The 19,003-nt window shown below is 38.2% G+C and overlaps 1 long non-coding RNA gene across 1 annotated transcript; it reads left to right on the top strand.

Moving 5' to 3' along the window:
• Positions 1-1,436: 1,436 nt before the first annotated feature.
• On the top strand, positions 1,437-10,138 carry LOC123385240. Its single transcript, XR_006597435.1, has 3 exons — positions 1,437-1,506; positions 5,478-5,602; positions 9,725-10,138. It is a non-coding gene; the product is annotated as an uncharacterized LOC123385240 (long non-coding RNA).
• Positions 10,139-19,003: the final 8,865 nt, after the last annotated feature.

Raw genomic sequence — 19,003 nt, 5'->3', positions numbered from 1 at the left:
TACCATATGTTTTTCAGAATTGTACATGTTCTAAACCTGCCACACAAAATCACTACTATATATTTTCTAATTTACTTTATTGTTCTGGGTCTCAGTTTTGGTATGGATGAAGTAAAAACAAAAAAATAAGTGTTCAAGTGAGTCTCCATAATTTTATTTCTTATAAAAGTGTAAGTGACTTATCACAATTTCTCAGTTATCTGTGTTGGTCTGGAAAAAAGCTAAGTTATTCATGCAATCATGGTATTTTATATAAAAAAACTTTTTTTAACGTTTATTTATTTTTGAGACAAAGAGAGACAGAGCATGAATGGGGGAGGGACAGAGAGAGAGGGAGACACAGAATCTGAAACAGGCCCCAGGCTCTGAGCTGTCAGCACAGAGCCCGACGCGGGGCTCGAACTCACAGACTGTGAGATCATGACCCGAGCTGAAGTCGGATGCTCAACTGACTGAGCTACCCAGGCGCCCCTCAATCAGGGTATTTTAATCAATATTTCTAAAGCCTAAATTGTCAAGTTATTATCAAGTAAAATTATTGGGTTCGTTTGACTTTCACCTTTTTTTTTTTTTTCCTGTCAGCCTTAAGTGGATGATCAAGGTAGAATTCAGGAGAAGGATATAAAGGATTTATGTAATTCATAAAAGAAGACATAATCTGACCATTCCCTGAGTGACTGAGAAATAGATATGTAAGGGGTGACTAAAACAAGTCTTGGTGACGAGAATCAGATGATACAGGACCAATTCTTCCTTGCATTTAGAATATATAATCTCTTCAGAACATGTTGCCACTCTAAACTGTGTGAAGATGTACCCACCTCTGCCTGTCTTGGGGATTTTCAGATCCTTACATTTAAGTCCTTCTAAGTCATACACACCAACTTTTTAACTCCTTGGGGGCTGATTATACAGTTGAAAGGTGACCCAGGCTGGTAAGATAGTTCTGTGGTCAAGTCATTTTAAGAAACACCGGGTAGGTAATTGTAAATAAGTTTTCACTCTGGGACTTGTTATTGGGCTAATGTGTTTGGACAACCTCTAAGAAAAGGATAGAGTACACAATAAAAGGATATAGTGTTTCTCAAAACTTCTATTTCCTTTTTAAAAAATGTTTTATTTATTTATTTATTTATTTATTTATTTATTTATTTATTTATTTATATTTGAGAGAGAGAGAGAGAGAATGAGAGTGTGAGCAGGGGAAGGGCAGACAGAAAGGAAGAGAGACTCTCAGGCAGGCTCTGTGCTGTCACTGCAGAGCTTGATGCAGGGCTCAGACTCACAAACCATGAGATCGTGACCTGAGCCGAAATCAAGAAGCGGCCACTTGACTGACTGAGCCACCTAGGCACCCCTCAAAACTTCTATTTCAACATAATTCAACCATCCTCTTTTTACAAGAGTCCCATTGTTCTTGTGTCCTGTACAGGTGCTGGAACTGCCTCCCACTTCTGCGTGAAAGCTGATTGTGTGTGTCACCTCCCAGCTCCTCGGTGACATCATGTAGGTAGCTTGAAATTGGCCATCGTGGGAGTATTTGCACCATGGGAATCAGTGAGGTCTGCAAACCAGAGCTTTTCATGCTGAAGAACGGGTTGTTAAATATTTACCACTGTTGTGTTCATCAGACACACTTTGTCTTATTCACTGCTATATTCCTAGCATTCATAGAAAGTGGCAGTCACATATAAAATAGATACTCCATAAATATTTGTTGAATGAATTACGGCTACACTAAATATAGAAATATTTAGAAATAAATGTTTAGAAATAAACAGTTGGTTTTTACTCTTCTTGAAGATCTTTCTAGGATATAAATTTTACCATCACTCTATCCCTAAAATGTCAGTAACTTCTCTCATACAGTTCTTTTTCTGGTTAAATGTAAGGATATTGGTTGTAACCTTTTTAACCATCAGGAAGCTAGAGAAGAAGTGGCATCTTTTTGTTACAAACTATTTGCTACAAGAAATCCTCACACAAAGTTGGAAGATATGTAGTCCCCTGTTGAATGGTGCATTAATCAGTCTCCCAGGTGGAAAGAATGTGTCATATCTGGTTTGTGTTAGTGCCATGGCAATCAGGTTGTTCCATATTGTGAATTTAATATGGGCAATTAATAAGTTTGAATGGCCAATTATAAATCCATCCTGTTTCATTCTGGAGCTGCCTCAGGTGATAGACATTCAGGGCTTATTAGAAACAGAGTAGGGAGCACTTAGGTTTTGGCATTTGGGTTAGAATCATGCAATTCTTTTCTCAGCTCACCCCCTTTTGCTGTAAAGTTCTGCTCAGAATGCCGTCTGACAACAGTTAATGTGCCATCTGGCTTTCTGCCAAGGTAGTTAGTGGAAGGATGATAGCTATACAGTTAAACTTTTGATTCATGCTAATAAGACTTTATAAATTTCCAGATAGAAAATGTTAACCTAAAGTGAATGATATTCTGGGAATTGTTAACTAGACGCCAGTTAACGACACTCAGATCTCATAAGGAATTCTAGTAGTATCATATTGGGCAGTGATTCTCAAACTCGAGGGCATCAAAATCACCTATGGAGTTAGTTTAAAATTCAGTAGGAAGAATTTCTACTAGATTTTTCTGAAGTTATCTGTAATTCCTCTTTAACTTGATTGCTGTTAAGTATTTAACATGTATAATTAAAAGGAGGGGAAATATATTAACTATATTTTTAATGCATCCACTCTTCTAATTATCATTTTCTGTCATTGAGTCCTAACAAATTCTCATTAAGACCTTTCAAAACTGTCCCCTTCTCCATTCCAACCATAGCTACTGCCTGGGTTGATGCTCTGAAGATTCTAATAGCCTCCCAACTGGTTTCCATATGTATACGTACACGCGTACATATACATATACGTACACGTGTATGTATACATACATGTGCACGTGTACACGTATGTGTACACATACATATACATGTCTTTCTTTCAATCTCTATTATATAGTTATCATATCAATATACAATTATATACATAACTATATAATATAAAATATCTATATCTATATATAACTATATCCATAAATCACAATTCTTCAGTAATTATTCATTATAATGTTTCCAATCTGGGGATTGTGCTAGTGGAATACAACAAGATTTTTAGGTAGGACATGGACAAACATTTAACAAACAATAAAGATTTATTTTCATGTGTATTAAAAATTTAATTGGCACCCTCTTTCAGAGACAGGTTTTCAGTACATGGTAGCATAGCAGATGCTGTCACTACCCTGCTCGCGTTTCCTTGGCCCGAATAGATCTCACGTACAGCTACTATGGGCAATAAAAACCTATTATTTCTGCCTGACTAGCTGAGGAAGCATGTTTGACCTGTGCCTTAATGGGGCAGAGGGTTAAGTCCTCTCAGAGCAACCAGTACGTGGGGAGAGTCAGGAGTTTGTGGATAACTTCCTTGCCCCTTGGTGATTCAATTCTGAGGTATATTCTACAGTTTCTCAGAGAATATCAGTTGCCTGCCATGATAATCTGCTCTCTGACATTCTGTTTGTTTGCTTTCCTCCATTTCCTTTCACAATTCCCTACTCCCTTCCCATGCTCCCTGGAATTACTTCCCAAGGAAATTACTTACACCCAGATCTTTGACTCAGGGCCTGCGTTTTAGGAAACCCAATCTAAAACACTTGGTAGCACAAGTGGTCTTAGAAAACAGACCCTTAGAATGAGTCTGTAATTTGATCATTCTCTGATAAAAGAAAGATCCCATTGCTGATACGATTTGGGATGGTGGTAATCCTGGCGTGTTGTAGCATTGCTGTTAAAAGCTTGTCAGGAACCCTAAAGGTCTACAGAAGCAGCCCTTCTCTCCAGCTGGCAGCTTCTGTCACCTGGAGGCTGTGCAAAGGCTTCACTTGAAGACTTTCAGAAATGATGCTTGCCTTCTTCAAGATCTGCTTACACCCTTTCTCATTGTTCCTGGGCCAATAAGTAGGGTCCAGTCTTAGCATGGAAGCAGAACAGAAATATAGTCTCTGCTATTGGAAGAAGTGAATTGTTAATTAAAGAGCTGAGGTACATGGCTAATAACTGATAAGAACTGGGGGAAGAGTATGGGCATAGTGTAGGATGGTGGTGGGCACAAACCATAAAACTGTGGAGGGAAGAGTTTATGGCTATGGAGACGCTTTCTTATAACTCAGGGTTAATATACAGGCAATAATGCCTGGATCTGGTCCTAATATGCTGCTTGGATCTCTCCTTGAAACCATGGAGATAATGATTGCCTAGTAAATGAGATGGAGATGCTGTAACTGCCTTGGTAGACAATTGAGCAAGGGATCAGAAGCTCAAAACAGTGGCCAAGCTAGAATAAATTTATTACATAAAACAGCTATGTTCCCCTGTTGTGTGCAGATGACACTTCCTTCACTTAAGCAATGAAGAATGCACTGGTAAGGGGGACATTAGCATCACTTTTGACTGTCCTCTGTAAGCAAGTTGATATAGGAGTTGCTACTATGGAATTAACTGTAGTATCAATGGGGGTGATAGGATTCTAGACTAGAGGAAGTTCAATGGTGGGCTTAACCACCAGAGGTAGCGTGGTCATAATTAATGGAACAAGCAGCACAGTTGGATAACAACCATGGGATCTATGTACAGGATCTGTGACAATGGCTGATGGTACATGGTTTCTTAAGAACAAGAGAGATGGGCAGCCAAAGAGCTTGAATTATATAACCAAATATTAAGATCTTGCAAGTAAAAGATTGAAGTCAACTTCTGCAATAGAAAAAAAAACCATCCCTACCCATTTTCCAGATCTGAGCCTATTGACTGAAAAGAAAAGGCCAGTCTCCTCGAGGAAGAACTATGTATCTCTTCAGCAAGTATTTCCAGAAGCTGTTTACCAGTTTATCATCAAAGGGCTCTATGGCCATTTACTAATACACTTTATACTAGGGTTGGGGAATGCCAGATACCTCATGTCACTCTGTCATGGATTCCTTATTAGAATTGCTAAATGTGAGGTCCAAGAAACAGATGGAATCCTGGCCCAATGTCAACTTACAGCAGGTCCAGTCCACAACCCTTCTGTGGTCCTTTCTTAAGTTCTTGAGGGTATAATCATGGTTACACTCAGCCACTGGTAGAATCATCACTTTGGTTTCCTCGCCTGTGCAGTGAGAACCGTTCTGATAGGGAAAACAAGTGGAAGCCTCTGAAATTCCTCCCCCAAACCTTCCAACTTCCACCCTATACTCTGGTGAAGGTAGTAAACCAGAGTACTACCACAATGCTCCATCCCAGGAGGAATTGCAGGAATTCTACCAAAGACTAAGAAGATGTGGGAGTAGCTCTCTCTACCATATCAAAGTTGAATTCATCTATATAGCCTTTATGAAAAACCAGATGGATCACGGCAAATGCAGGTGAACTACAAAATGGAGCAGTGGTAGCCTGTGTTAGTCATTATTATTGTTTTTATTGCAGTTATGCTGGAAGTGGAATGAAGAAACTGTTTCCAGGAAAAGGAAGTGATCATCGATGTCGTGTGCTGCTGATATGTCAACTAAAATGAGAACTGAGACTTGACTATTGGGTTTAATAGCCTGAAGGTAACTGTTGACCTTGACATGAGCTGTTTTGGGTAAAGTAGTGGTGGCAAAAGCTTGGTTGGGTAGGATTCAAGGAAGAGTGAAGGAGAATAACAGGAGCTAAGAAATATAGGCAACAGTTTTGAAAATTTTTTCTATAAGGGGAAGAGAGGCTAGAGGGGATGTGAGGTGAAAAGGGTTTATTTTTTAATGGGAGAAATTGTAGTATTTTTATATAGATAGGAAATGTTCAGGAAAAAGGACAGAGTTATGTGGGTTAGGGAAGAGTTGCAGCAGCAATTTCCTTGAGTAGGTAAAAAGAGTTGGAATCCAGTGTACAGCAGAGGGATTCAATTTTTTTAAATTGCTTTTGAACAGATGAGGTAGTGTGTAAATGAATGAAATTAATGAAAAGTGTTCTCTCTAGATAACTGTGGTTGGTTAGTAGTAGGTAAACATGGCTTCAGAGAGTAGCACTCTGGGGAATTTTTAAAAACTTAAGCATCTTATTATCTATAATTGGTCAAGTTTTGAAAGTTGGAGATGTAGTGCTGTACTTATGTTTACTTTCAACTTAAATAAGTGGCTGGGCCTTTTCCATTCACTAAATGTAAAAGGTAAGTACTTTTACCCTTTCAATTTTTTTATTTTTCTCTAACACATATTTCAAGGGAAACCACTATGGAATTCTAACAATCCAGATGAGATGAGACTAATTTTTTTCTACATACATATGAGCATTTGTGTAACCATAACTCTTATGATTTCATGTTCCCTTGTTAATTTTTAAGCTATGTGTCCAGTTTTCAAGAGCAAATCTCTGAGAGGTGATAAGGTTCATGGTGGTTTTGTGTAAGTTTAAAGTAGACAGGGGAAGGAGAAAATCTCAGGAAGGTTGAGCATCTGTAAAAGCACTGAGAAACAGACTTTTCTGAAATCTGAAATTTCTCAGAAATCATCTCACTCAACTCCTTGAGTTTGCAGAGGAGGAGAGTCAGGATGATTAAGTGATTCACCCTAAATGACATGATTAAATAATGGCAGAGCCAGAGTTACAGGCAAGGTTCTCCAGCTCTATCTACTATACCTTTCCTTTTGAATGCAGGAGATTTGCAACAAAGTCAGTGTGTCAAATTTTGATATACATAATTATTTTAAATGAGAAGGAGTTTATATAAATGACCCATCAACAGTTTCTTTTATACAGTCAAACATAATTTTTATTTTAGAATAAAGTAACTTAGATTTTTGGAAAATGGTGTTAATTAGTTTTGTCAAAGAGTAAGCAGGTCTAGAGATATTTTTCCTGTTTTGCTAGAGGTAGGATGTTAGAGGCTAGGAAACCGTATTGTTTTAAATTGAGGAAGAAAGCAAAAATGCTTTTCATCAGCCTGTATGGTTAGATCACTAAGCAGGGATTTGACTTTATCATGTAATCTTTCCAAAAGCTTTATGAATAGGCATTATTTCCAATGTACACGTAAGGTAACAAGCTCACAAAGGTAAGCAATGGTTCCAAGGTAAAAATATCCAGAAAGTGAGGAACTGATATTTCACTCAAGAAAACTTTATGAAAGAAAGGAAAACATTACTGATCTCACAATTCTATGCAGGTCTACCTGTTCTATATGAATTTGCTCATATTTACTGTGAATAATGGCATAGTGATAAAAATAGACAAGTATGGGCAGTCAGTCAGTAGGTGATAGATTGATTGGTTGTCTGCTGTATTTTCTTTCACCACCCTCTTTGTGACTGTAGAAAAGTCACTTACCTTCTCTTTGTCCTCATCTAATTTTTCAGATCAATTTCATGTTCCAATATTTATGAGTCTATGGGCTCATAAATCTCCTGACAATTTAAAATTTTCATAGAATAGATATAACCTTTGTACCATTGAAAATTTTGGTGACTATTCTGATTCTATTTCTATTGAAGAAATATTTGGACATTATACAAGCTAGTAATTTGATAGATGCATTGACTGATTCATATGCAATTTAAAGAGACACTGATAAGTAATATAGAAACAAAATATATGTGTGTGGGTTTTTTTGTGAAAAGGAGAAGGAACAGAAATATATCTAATTTTTTAAAATGATATAATATATAGTAATTTCCCAAAATTTTCTATTATAAGAAAATAGCTAGTGCCTGGGAACCCAAAGGGACACTGGACCAGAAGTCAATATGAAACTTTTGGTGAAAACTCTTTTAAAATTTGGTGATATACAGATATCAATATCCCCAACTTTTTCTTTAAGTTTATTTATTTATTTTGAGAGAGAAAGAGTGTGAGTGAAAGAGGGGCAGAGAGAGAGAGAGAGAGAGAGAGAGAGAGAGAGAGAGAGAGTCCTAAGCAGGCTCCACACCATCAGCACAGAGCCCAAGTGGGGCTCAAGCTCAGGAAGCATGAGATCATGACCTGAGCCGAAATCAAGAGCCAGATGTTTTAACCAACAGAGCCACCCAGGTGCTGCAATATGCCAAACTTTTACTAGCACTTTAGCCAGTTTAGGATACAGTCACTGATAACATTAAAAACTATAGGAAAAGAAATGAAACTGAGAAGCCATTCAACCTTGAAGTGCTACTTTATGAACCTATTTTAAGAACTCTTTCTAGGACAAATCATGAAAAATGGAAATCATGGAAAATATACCTTCAAAATATTTTTCCTCCTCTTCTTCAACATATATTTCTGTAAAGCACCTCTCATACAAGGCTTGGTGTTATTAGGTGCTCTGAGCAATTTTTGAAAATGGAAGAAACATTACTATCCTCAGATGACTTAGGGTTTAGCAGAGTGAATAAGACAAATATACATATAAATGTGATGCAAGTGAGAAAATTTGAAAATCCCAGAAAAGTAGTAAAAAAAATCTGACTGGAATTATGGTTGAGATGACCTTGAAATTATAGATGTAGAGTCACCCAACCATGAACATGTAGTATCTACTCCATAAAGTTCTTGTACATTCCTTGTAAGATTAATTCCAGTTCACACTACTATTATGAATGGATCTTTATTTTGTAGTTGGTAATTGCTGGTGGGGAAGAAAGCTTTTGATTTTACAAATCGATTCAATAGAATTTGCTGATTTATTTAAATTGCTATTGGGGCACCTGGGTGTCTCAGTTGGTTAAGCCTCTGACTCTTGATTTCGGCTCAGGGCATGATCTCACGGTCATGAGATTGAGCCCCACATTAGGCTCCCCACTGAGTGTGGAGCCTACTCAAGACTGTCTCTGTCTCTTCCTCTGCCCCTCTCCCCCGCTTGCTGTCTCTTTCTCAAAGAAATAAGTAAATAAACAAAGAAACAAATAAATAAATAAAATTGCTCTAATGGTTGCTAATATTGGTATAGAATTTTGGTGGTCAGGCCTTAGGAAACTAAGAAAGTTCCAAGTTTTGGGGTACCTGGATGAATTACCTGGTTATTCATTTTGTCTCTTGGTTTTGGCTCAAGTCATGATATCATAGTTTGTGAGTACGAGCCCTGTATGAGGCTTGGTGCTGATCGCGGGGAGCCTGCTGGGATCCTCTCTTTCCTTCTCTCTCTGCCCCTCCCATGTTCTCTCTGTCTCAAAATAAATAAATTAAAAAAAGAGAAAGTTCCAAGTTTCTAGTCTTAGTCTCAGGAGATATTTTCCTTTAGTTTAGTTTTTAATTAATAATGTCAAATATTGTTCTGTATCATTGGAGAAATCACATGATTGTCCAGTTTGCATTCACTGATTTGGTGAATAATTGGTAGACTTTTCTGTTATTCAATAATTTTTTTTCAATCCTGGGTTAAACTTTACCTGATTGTTATTTTCAAATACACTATTGAAGTTAGTAGACTAATATGCTATTATGAATTTTGGCATCTATGTTCATAAGTGAAATGGTTGTAATAATTTTCTCTTATTATACAGTCACAAACTAATTCTGGAATCAAGGATATATTAGCATCCTAAAATCTATTAGGCAACTTCCTCCTCAACCACGTTTAAAATTACATTGGTATAATATTAATCTAAATTATTCAATTTTTAATAGAATTGTTCAAATTATCTGTTTATTATTTTAAAAACCTCTATTATGTCTATACTTATTTTCCCTTGTTTCTTCATTATTTTTGTATTTTAATCTTTCAGAAAAGAGAAAAGAGAAAAAGACAATTGCTTTAGGAGGCTAACAAAAGCTTCATGGATCAGTTGCCTTGGGGGAAGGCAAGATTGTAAGAACAAGGCGATATAAGTCGACAGATATATGTGAGCAGTCACATAGGTGAGAAAATTTTGTGTGTGTGTGTGTGTGTGTTTTAATTAAAGGAGTGGATAGAATATTGTTCACAATGCTTGGAGTGTAGAATACATTTATAAGGAAAGGACCTGGATGAAAATGCCTTGAATAGAGATTTGGCACTTGGACTAGAGCAAAAGAACTTATCTAGGGATTAGTTCAAGAGGTAATGACCAATGGAAGTTTTTTGACAAAGAAAGTAGCATGACTAGAGGTAAGGATTTACCTGGCATAGGTTGTGGAATAACTGAACAGGGGACAACCAAAGAAGGACATTAGTCATTCATGTTTGGTTATGAGTTATCTTAATTCAAAAATTAAGAACCTCCTGAGTTAAAAAAAAAAAAAAGTTTAGACTCCACTTACCTCATATAGCACTTATTGTTTGCTGAAGTTTTTGGTATCTGGTTTCTACCCCAACTGTTCAATATATCAAAGACATCATGGACCCACTGTGGCCAAGTCAAATAACATGTTTCTATTTTTCATCCTATTGGAAATTCTGTTAGTCTTCAATGCTATGACATTAAGGCAATTTTCTCTTATCTTAGCTTCTGTGAGACTTGGTTATTTTGGTTTTCTTCTTTTCTGTAATTACTCACTGTGTGGCTCCAGCTTTTACCTTCTTCTCCTCCTCTACCCCTGCATGTTAATATTTACCAAGAGTTTGCTCTTGGGCAGTTAGGGTTGGGTAAAGGATTCTAGGCAATTTTATTTCTTCTCATAGTCTCAGTCATAACTTTTACTCTGATAGCCCCCAAATCTAGACTGTGAACTTACTGAGAGCCTGGTCCATACCTTCTTCACCATTGTAGGTCCATTGCCTAGCATTCTATTCAATAAGTAGGTTCCAGGAGCCTGCATTAAACCAGGAATCTGATTGATACTAGACATACAATGTCAACAAGATGGGCACAACCCCTGAAAAGATGATAGTAATAAACAGTTCTTGAATGGATGAGTGAATACTTCAGTCTTAGTCTCACTTTTTTTTTTTAAAGTTTTTTTATTTATTTTGAGAGTGCAAGTGGGGGAGGGACAGAGAGAGAGAGGGAGAGGAAGAATACCAAACAGGCTCCATGCTGTCAGCACAGATCGTGACATGTGGCTCAAACTCTTGAACTGTGAGATCATGACCTGAGCTGAAATCAAGAGTCTGACACTTAACCAACTCAGCCACCCAGGTGCCCCAGCCTTTAGTCTCGCTTTTAAGCTCCACACCTGTCAGATATTTTTATCTGGGTATTCATGCTGAGGTATCGAGGAAAACATATCTAAAACTAGTGAATCATCTTTTCTAAATATTTCCTCTTGTGTATTTTTATTTCAGATGATTATACTACCCTTTTCCAGGTCTATTAAGTTAAAAAATGCCAATCATCTATGATTTTTTTTTTTTCTTTTTTGACTCTCCACAGCCAGCTAATTGCTAAGTTCTTACTGATATGATACTTTTCTGGATCAAACAATTGTCATGCGTTCACAAACATCCAAAGAATTTGCTAATGGATTTTCCTCCATTCAATTTTTGTCCTTAGTATGTCCCATTCATTGCTACAAATTGATAGTTCCAAAGCCCAGCCCTGAACACGTTACTTCACTGTTTGAACACCATTACTGACTGTAACCACTGCCAATTAAATCTTTATTAGCTTTCTCTTTTCACTGTCCTACAGGTACTCTGTGTTCTAGCCATCCAACTATTTAAATATGTTCCACACATTCCTCTCTCTAGACCTTTACTTTCAATGTTTCACCCACTTGAGATGTCTAGGTAGCTCTGTCTTTACACGTTTAAATCTTTTCAGTGTTCACAGCCTACCTTAAATGAAACTTCTTTCATAAAAACTTTTTTCTTTTCTTAAGTTTTTTTTAATGTTTGTTTATTTTTGAGGGAGAGACAGAGGACAAGTGGGGGAGGGGCAGAAAGAGAGAGGGAGACAGAATCCAAAGCAGGCTCCAGGCTCCAGGCTGTCAGCCCAGAACCCGATGCAGGGCTCGAACTCATGAACTGTGAGATCATGACCTGGGCCAAAGTCAGACGCTTAACAGACTAAGCCACCCAGGCACCCCGAAACCTTTTTCTTCTGTGATGCCCTGGCTTTTTATCTCTCCTGAGTTATACAGGCCATTATTAACATGTCATTTATATCATCTAACACTTTCTAAATTGAATTACAGTAAGTTTTATATCCATATAGTATAGTTTGAATTATTGCCCAGAAAATAGTCACTCCCTTCCTCCCCTACTTTTGGATGGAATATATTTCTCTGCTCATCAATGTTGGGTTTGACTATATCACTTGTTTGGGCCAAGGAATGCTAGTGGACCTGATATGAGTAGAGGCCGTAAATGTGTTTGTGTGGTTTGGCTTGGATCTTGTGCTTCTGCCTTTGCTATGAGATCACGTCTTGAGGAAAACATACAAAGCCGACTTGAATGCAGTATTTAGCCTAAAGTCAAGCACAGTTGAACTATAGCCTAAGGCAGAGCCACTCAACTGAGCCTCGACTAGATTACCTGCAGACCCTAGAGTATGAACTGGAATCAACCTGCAGATCCACGAATGTGAGAAAAAAGATGCGTATGTTGCAGGCCTCTTAAGATTTATTTGGTTGTTTGTTATGAAGCAAAAGCTAATTAAGATACTATCCTATACAATACATTTTGATTGAAAACCTGATATGTCCCAAGGGCTAAGCTAAGCAAAATTAAGCATGATTCCTGTTCCCGTGGAAATTACAGTCTATTAGAGGAGACAGTAATTAATATAATTATGTACTTCTGGGGGCAAAAAAAGCATACTTTGGAACATATAAGAAGTGAACCTCATCTACCTACGGACCTCAAAGATTTCCTGAGGAATCAGTTGAATCTGAGACTTGAATAAAAAGTAGAGGTTGATGAAGTGAAAATCATGGTGTAAGCATGGATGAACTGGGGTTTGGGGTTTGGGATCTGGGGGAGATAGACTGAGTGGGAAAAATGTTCTTGAATTTTATACAGAGATAGTAGTCAGTGTAGCAACCATGGTGAATAGGCATGTAGCATGTCCAGGACCATAAAAAAAGACCAGTATGACTGGAGCCCATAGGATAGAGGTGTTATAGACATAGGATAATGCAAGGCCTTGACAAAGATTTTGGGTTTTATTCTAAAAACTTTTAGAAGCCATGGAAAGGTCTTTAAATAGTGGCATGATCAGATAAGTGTTTTGGAAAGAAATAGTCTCTGGTTGGAGAGTAGATTGGGCAGGGGCCCTAGATTTGATTGTGGAGAGACCAACTAGGCAAATATTGCATGTGACCAGGCTAGAGGTGATGGTAGTTGCATTAGTGGAGGCAGTGGACATAGAAGAAAGCAGATAATTTCAAGGTATCTATAGGAAGTAAATGTAGCAGGAAAACATGATGGTTTGTATAAGGGTCTGAGGGAAAATGAAATGTCTAGGAGGTTCCTTGGGCTTCTTATTTGCCCACCTCAATAAAATTTGGTTCCTTTCTGGAAGGTAAGAATGCATTTGTGGAGGAGTGTTTGCTTGGTCATGAAGCACCAGGGAATCACTACAGGTAACATCAAAGTTGGGGTATTGAGTAGAAGTCTGGAGCTCACCTGCTGACCTCACTCCAAGACAACCACCCTTCTGAACTTTGTGTTCACCATTCCTTGAGAGTAGGTTTATTATTATCTTTTAAGCGGAGAGTGGGGAAGAATAGTTTGGAAGTGACAATGGGGCACAAGGAGATCTTAACCCTGACTGCTGATGTGGAGGCTACTGGGAACATAGGGTCCTAAATGAAGAACCACAAGTTAAGGCAAAGAAGTGAAAGCATGCTCAGAAAAAAGAAGGGGAAGGTAGAGGAAGATTTTCTGACACTGGAGCAATGGTTCCAGAAAGCACAGATTCTCTCTTATACTGAAATTTCAGCCAATTGAGGCAAAGGATTAGATTACTGTAAACATACTGTAAACATAAATTAGGGAGTAAATCACCAAGGTCATATTCAGACACATTATTTTCATCTATTTTACCACAATACTTCATTAGAGAATAATAATAATAATTTTAAAAAAGCTTGGATAAAGTGTGATGACAGCTTTCAATGTCCTTGGAAAGAATATGCAATATACCATTGACCTTGCTTTCATGACAAAAAAAAAAAAAAATTAGGATTAAAAGAGTATTTTTATGTTTTCTCAGAATCTGAATTTCAAGATATTTAATTATGCTATGGTTACTTAAAGGAGAAGTCTGAATGAAATTTGGGAGAAAAATTGGTTCATGTTTGTTAGAAAAACATCCTTCCTCCTAGAGATTGCATGTCCCCACTAGCTTTAGGTACAAAACTTCAAGAAGTCCACTCATTTTAAATTCAAACCTGTCTTTCTAGCTTTAGATTCCTTTGAGGAAACTAAAAGGCTGATACCAACCAGAGAAGGGGGCTGGGACCCTGTGGGGAGAAATTACCTATAGGCAATCAGGATAGAGAATCAGGGAAACTTCTGAGCATATGGTAGAGGGGTCCCTGTGTAGGACCAGACCTCTATCTCTATCATTTCTTGAGGTTTTCTTTTCTGTTCTTACTAAAACAAGCAAACAAAAATTATTTGATTCCTCTAGTTTGTTTTCTATTAGGCACTAAAACAACAGAAAAGATTTTTGATAATTTTTTGCAGTAACTAATTTATCCTTGAGACCATTTAAAACCTATGTTGATCAAAGAGCTCCTCATGTTTCATGAACTGCTTTTGATGTTCCAGAAATACATTATGGTTTTAAAAATGTTTCGTGGTCAAATAAGTTTGGCTAACACAGATATACCACATCCTTCCAGCATCTGAGATCGACCACATCAAGCCCACATTTCTATTCAAGACTTCAAGATAAGCTATCTTTATGTGAATGCTTATTTTCAAACTGCCCTGTATCTCTCTTAACCTGCTCCATCAACCTTCCCCCCCCCACTCCCTGTGACCTTCCAGAATTTTCCACTGGTGGCCTCCAGAACTCATGGCCTATCACCAATCCAGATATAAATCCAGGCTTACATTTTCAGTCTTCTCCATGAACTTCCCTTTCACCTTCTCACTCTAACTAAAAGCTTCTCTGACATTAGTGTTCTCCCTGTGATTTTTGTCCCCACACTAAATACCTCAGAACCTGGAGTTGGGGTCAGTATCCTTGGTGACTCACTTTTTTGTGAAGATATTATTCATTATTTCTTCCCTTCCCCTTTATTTGCACAACTACCCTAATTTGAACTCATTAAATGCCTCTAGATCCTTCAATAGTCCTCTAACTGCATTTCCTGTCCCCAGTGTGGCCTTCCTTCAATCCGTTCTCCACACACTGGTATGATATTGATCTTTTTAATCATGCCATTTCCTTGCTTAAAATCCTTCAATAGCTCCCCACAGCTTTCAAGGATCAAGTTCAGATTCTTTCATTTAGTGTATAAGGCCTTTTGTGACCCCATTTCTTTCTATATTATCAGCTTTATTGTCTGCCACTCCTTCATATTCACCCTTTGCTCCAGCCATACAGAGCAATTTTTAGTTCTCTGCAGTTTCCCAGAGAACCAGACAACTTTCCAGGGCCACTCCCTCCCAGGAAGATCATGCACTATGCCCGTGTTCCTCACACCCTCTCCATCTCCATCCATCTATCACACACTTATTGCACTGTGCGTGGTCTTTAGTTTGCAACTTCTCGAGGGTGAATACCATGTCTCAGTCAGATTTGAATCTCTGGTACTGATAGGGGTTTGTTGGATAAATGAATAAAGGGAGGGATAACCAGAGAGGCTCTACCAATATTCATGGAGCATAATTTTGAGTTGATCTATTCCCTTCGGAAGTGGAACTGACTTATGTTGACTTGTTTATTTTCTTTCTGTTGGTTTCTATGAAGTGAAGTGTTATATGTGTATGTTGGCTGGTGTTGGTGATGATGGAGAGAGTATGTGCCTGTGTGTGCTATGTGTGCTTGTGGAGGAGAAGACTGAAGGATAAAGTGACTTTCCTGAAGACACCCTCAAAAACCTGGCTCTCAGGAACAGTGGAGAATAAATCCCTAGGACTAGCTATTGAATAAATTTCTGGAACAACTTGTCTCTTGTAAATGTCCTTACAGGGTTTAGGATTAAAGTCTTTTAGGGTTCTTCACTCTTCTTTCTCTTAGCACATTCTTTTGGCAAGCTGTCAAATTAACATGAGGTTCTCATTAACATCAAGACCTAATCAACCAAATTTACTGTTCACAGAAATAACCCTCCTAGATTTGACATGGACTAACCAGTTAATGAGGATAATGTGCTTTAAAATCAGACTGACTGAAAAATTAGGCAGTGAAGGTGTCTTTCATGCTCTTCCCTTAGCTGGGATGTCCTCTCCTTGCTTTTCTGTTTGGCAAACTCTGATTTGTTCTGCAAGACTTCCTTAAGTGGCCTTGACTGATGTAAGCATCTTCCCATGTTTTCCCCGCATCCTATGATGCTTATAGCGCTGACTGAACTGTAAGTTCTTCAAGAACAGGGACTGTGTGTGTGTGTGTGTGTGTGTATCCCATTTCTAATATTGTGTCTAAAGCATAGTAGAAGCCAGCTAATATTGCTTAATTTCTGGATCTCAGGAGACAACAAAATCTGCTGATGGCTATATGGCTTGACCAGAGAAATTACTTGCATATGCATACAGTACTTATACACTTGTTTGTGTGACAATAGCAGACGCTACTTATAGAGAATTTGGGATACATATAAACATATGAAAAAAAGACATTTAAATTCCCTATAATCTTCACATCTACTCAGGATCAATCACTGTGAACAACCTGAATACTTTACTTCTGTGTACACACAAAATTTGAGGTTCTAATTTAAACATTTATGACACTTTTAAACATTTAGCTTAACTTCAGATTGAATCAAGAATCATAAAATGTGATGCACTACTAAGAAATCAAATACTCCTTGAGGCAAAGCAGTTTCAAGGACGGGAGGGACATGGGAGATTAAAAAAAGGAAGTTCAATTTAGGGAACCATTTAGCCTTGAAGGAGCTATTTACCCTGTACGAGTGAGCATTTTATTCTGAAACCAGATTTTATTTATATAGGATTAGTCTTCTAATTTTTTCCTACTCTTCTAAATCTGTTTTGTAAAGATTGAAGAATCAGTTATTCTAATCTACAGGGACTTGTTTCTCTAGCTTACTAGCTGTGGGGTAGCTGGCAGCCAAGATGAAGACAAATGATTCTGAAACTTTGAGTAGAGATTCCCAGGTGGCTCTTGGCTTCCAGCCCCTGCAGTGATGCCCCAATTAATTATTCCTAATATTTCTAGGTAAATCCTGACTCCTCAAAATTTGGTTTGCAGACCAGTAGCAGTGACATCACTTGAGCATTTGTTAGATATGTGGAAGCTTTACCCACTGAAAATCTACTGACCCAGAAACTACACTATAACAAACAATATTGCCAGGTGACTCTAAGCACAGTAAGAAGGAGGGACTAGTACACAATAGCACTATAGCTTATTGGAAGGCAGCTATGCTCACCACTATCCCACCAATGCTAGTTACAGCTTATCGGAATCCTTGGAATTACAGTGGCATATCACTCATATTTGATGCTTTTGACTTTTAAGCCATCATCCAGATCCGAATTTATAAATAGGGGCCCATGTTGCTGTCTAGAGAAGTTGCTTGATGGCCACTTTTTCTTTTCTCCTACATACAGCCTGATTATGTTGTCTGCTGCTGATTCCATCATTGCTGCACCTTTTATAAACCTTTGGTCATGTTGAAATTCCTGGCTTTCTTATTCTAGAAATTTCACTAGATGAAATACTTTCCCATTGGTCTTCTATAGTCAGCAACTATCTTTTACCTCCAGATGGCATCACTGTTGTGATGCTGTTGTTCTTTTGTCTTGTTTCTCCTCTTTCCTTGTGTGCTTGGAGCTCCACCCATCTGACTGTGTGAGATGAGGCTGTATAATTGCTATTCTCATTCTATAGACGAGACAAGTGAGGTTTGGAGGAGATACACAAGTTCCCCAAATTCACATGGCTCTTAACTGACAGAGCCAGAACTGAAACTGACATCAACAAAGCATCCTAAAAACACTTAGAGGTAGCTGGCCTCCAAATTGGCCTGCTTCAATCTCTGCCTCCTGGAATTTACACTCCTGTGTAATTCCTTCCCACTTTGTATGAGGGTTGGTCTGTGTGACCAACTGAACATGACAGCAGTGATGGTAGGTGACTTCAGAGATTAGGTTATAAAAGACACTGTAGCTTCCGTCTTGGTTTCTCTCTCTCTTGGATCATTCACTTGAAGAGAGTCAGCTATCATGCCATGAGCAGCCCTATGGAGAGGCCTGGCTATTGAGCAACTGAAGCCTCCTGCTAACAGCCATGGGGGTGAATTTGGAAGCAGGCCCTCCATCCCTGTCAAGGCTTCAAATGACTGCAGACCCAGCTCACACCTTGACCACATCCCGGTGAGATACCGTGAGCTAGATGTACCCAGCTAAGCCGCTGTCTCTGAAACTATGTGAGATTACAACTGTTTGTCATTTAAGTCACTACTAGAGAAATTTTTTAATGCAGCAATAGATATCTAATATGTGTTCCATATTTTCTTTTTTCTCTATCAAAATACAAACACTCCGAGGACTTTGAACAGTCATAGTGGCCATATAGTTTAACTGAACCTCAAGCATTACGGGAGAAAAAAATATAAAATTTTCAAGAACTAAGATAAGTAATCTAGGATTAGGACCAGAACTAGTGCCTGCACATGCACCCCCCTCAGAGGGAGTGCCTCCCTCAGTGTTGCATCCCAAGTGCCTCGCCTGACTCACTGTCCTCCCTCGACGTCTAGGATCAAGATACAATAATAAAATTGATATAAAAGTGTTCACATCAAACTTTAGAAAATCCCAAATCTTAAAGCTCTAAAAATTAAAAGAAGCTTACCATGGAAAGAGAAGCTAATATTTAGTGAATGTCTTTCATGTGCCACATACTCTGGAGAGGGTTACCCTATTTGCTGTGTCTTAGTTGGCTCGCACTGCTATAGCAAAGTACCAGAGACTGGGTGTCTTATAATCCACAAAATTTATCTTT

The sequence above is a fragment of the Felis catus genome, chromosome B1 (assembly GCF_018350175.1).
Source record: "Felis catus isolate Fca126 chromosome B1, F.catus_Fca126_mat1.0, whole genome shotgun sequence".
NCBI lineage: Eukaryota > Metazoa > Chordata > Mammalia > Carnivora > Felidae > Felis > Felis catus.
This window is presented reverse-complemented; position numbering and strand designations above follow the sequence as displayed.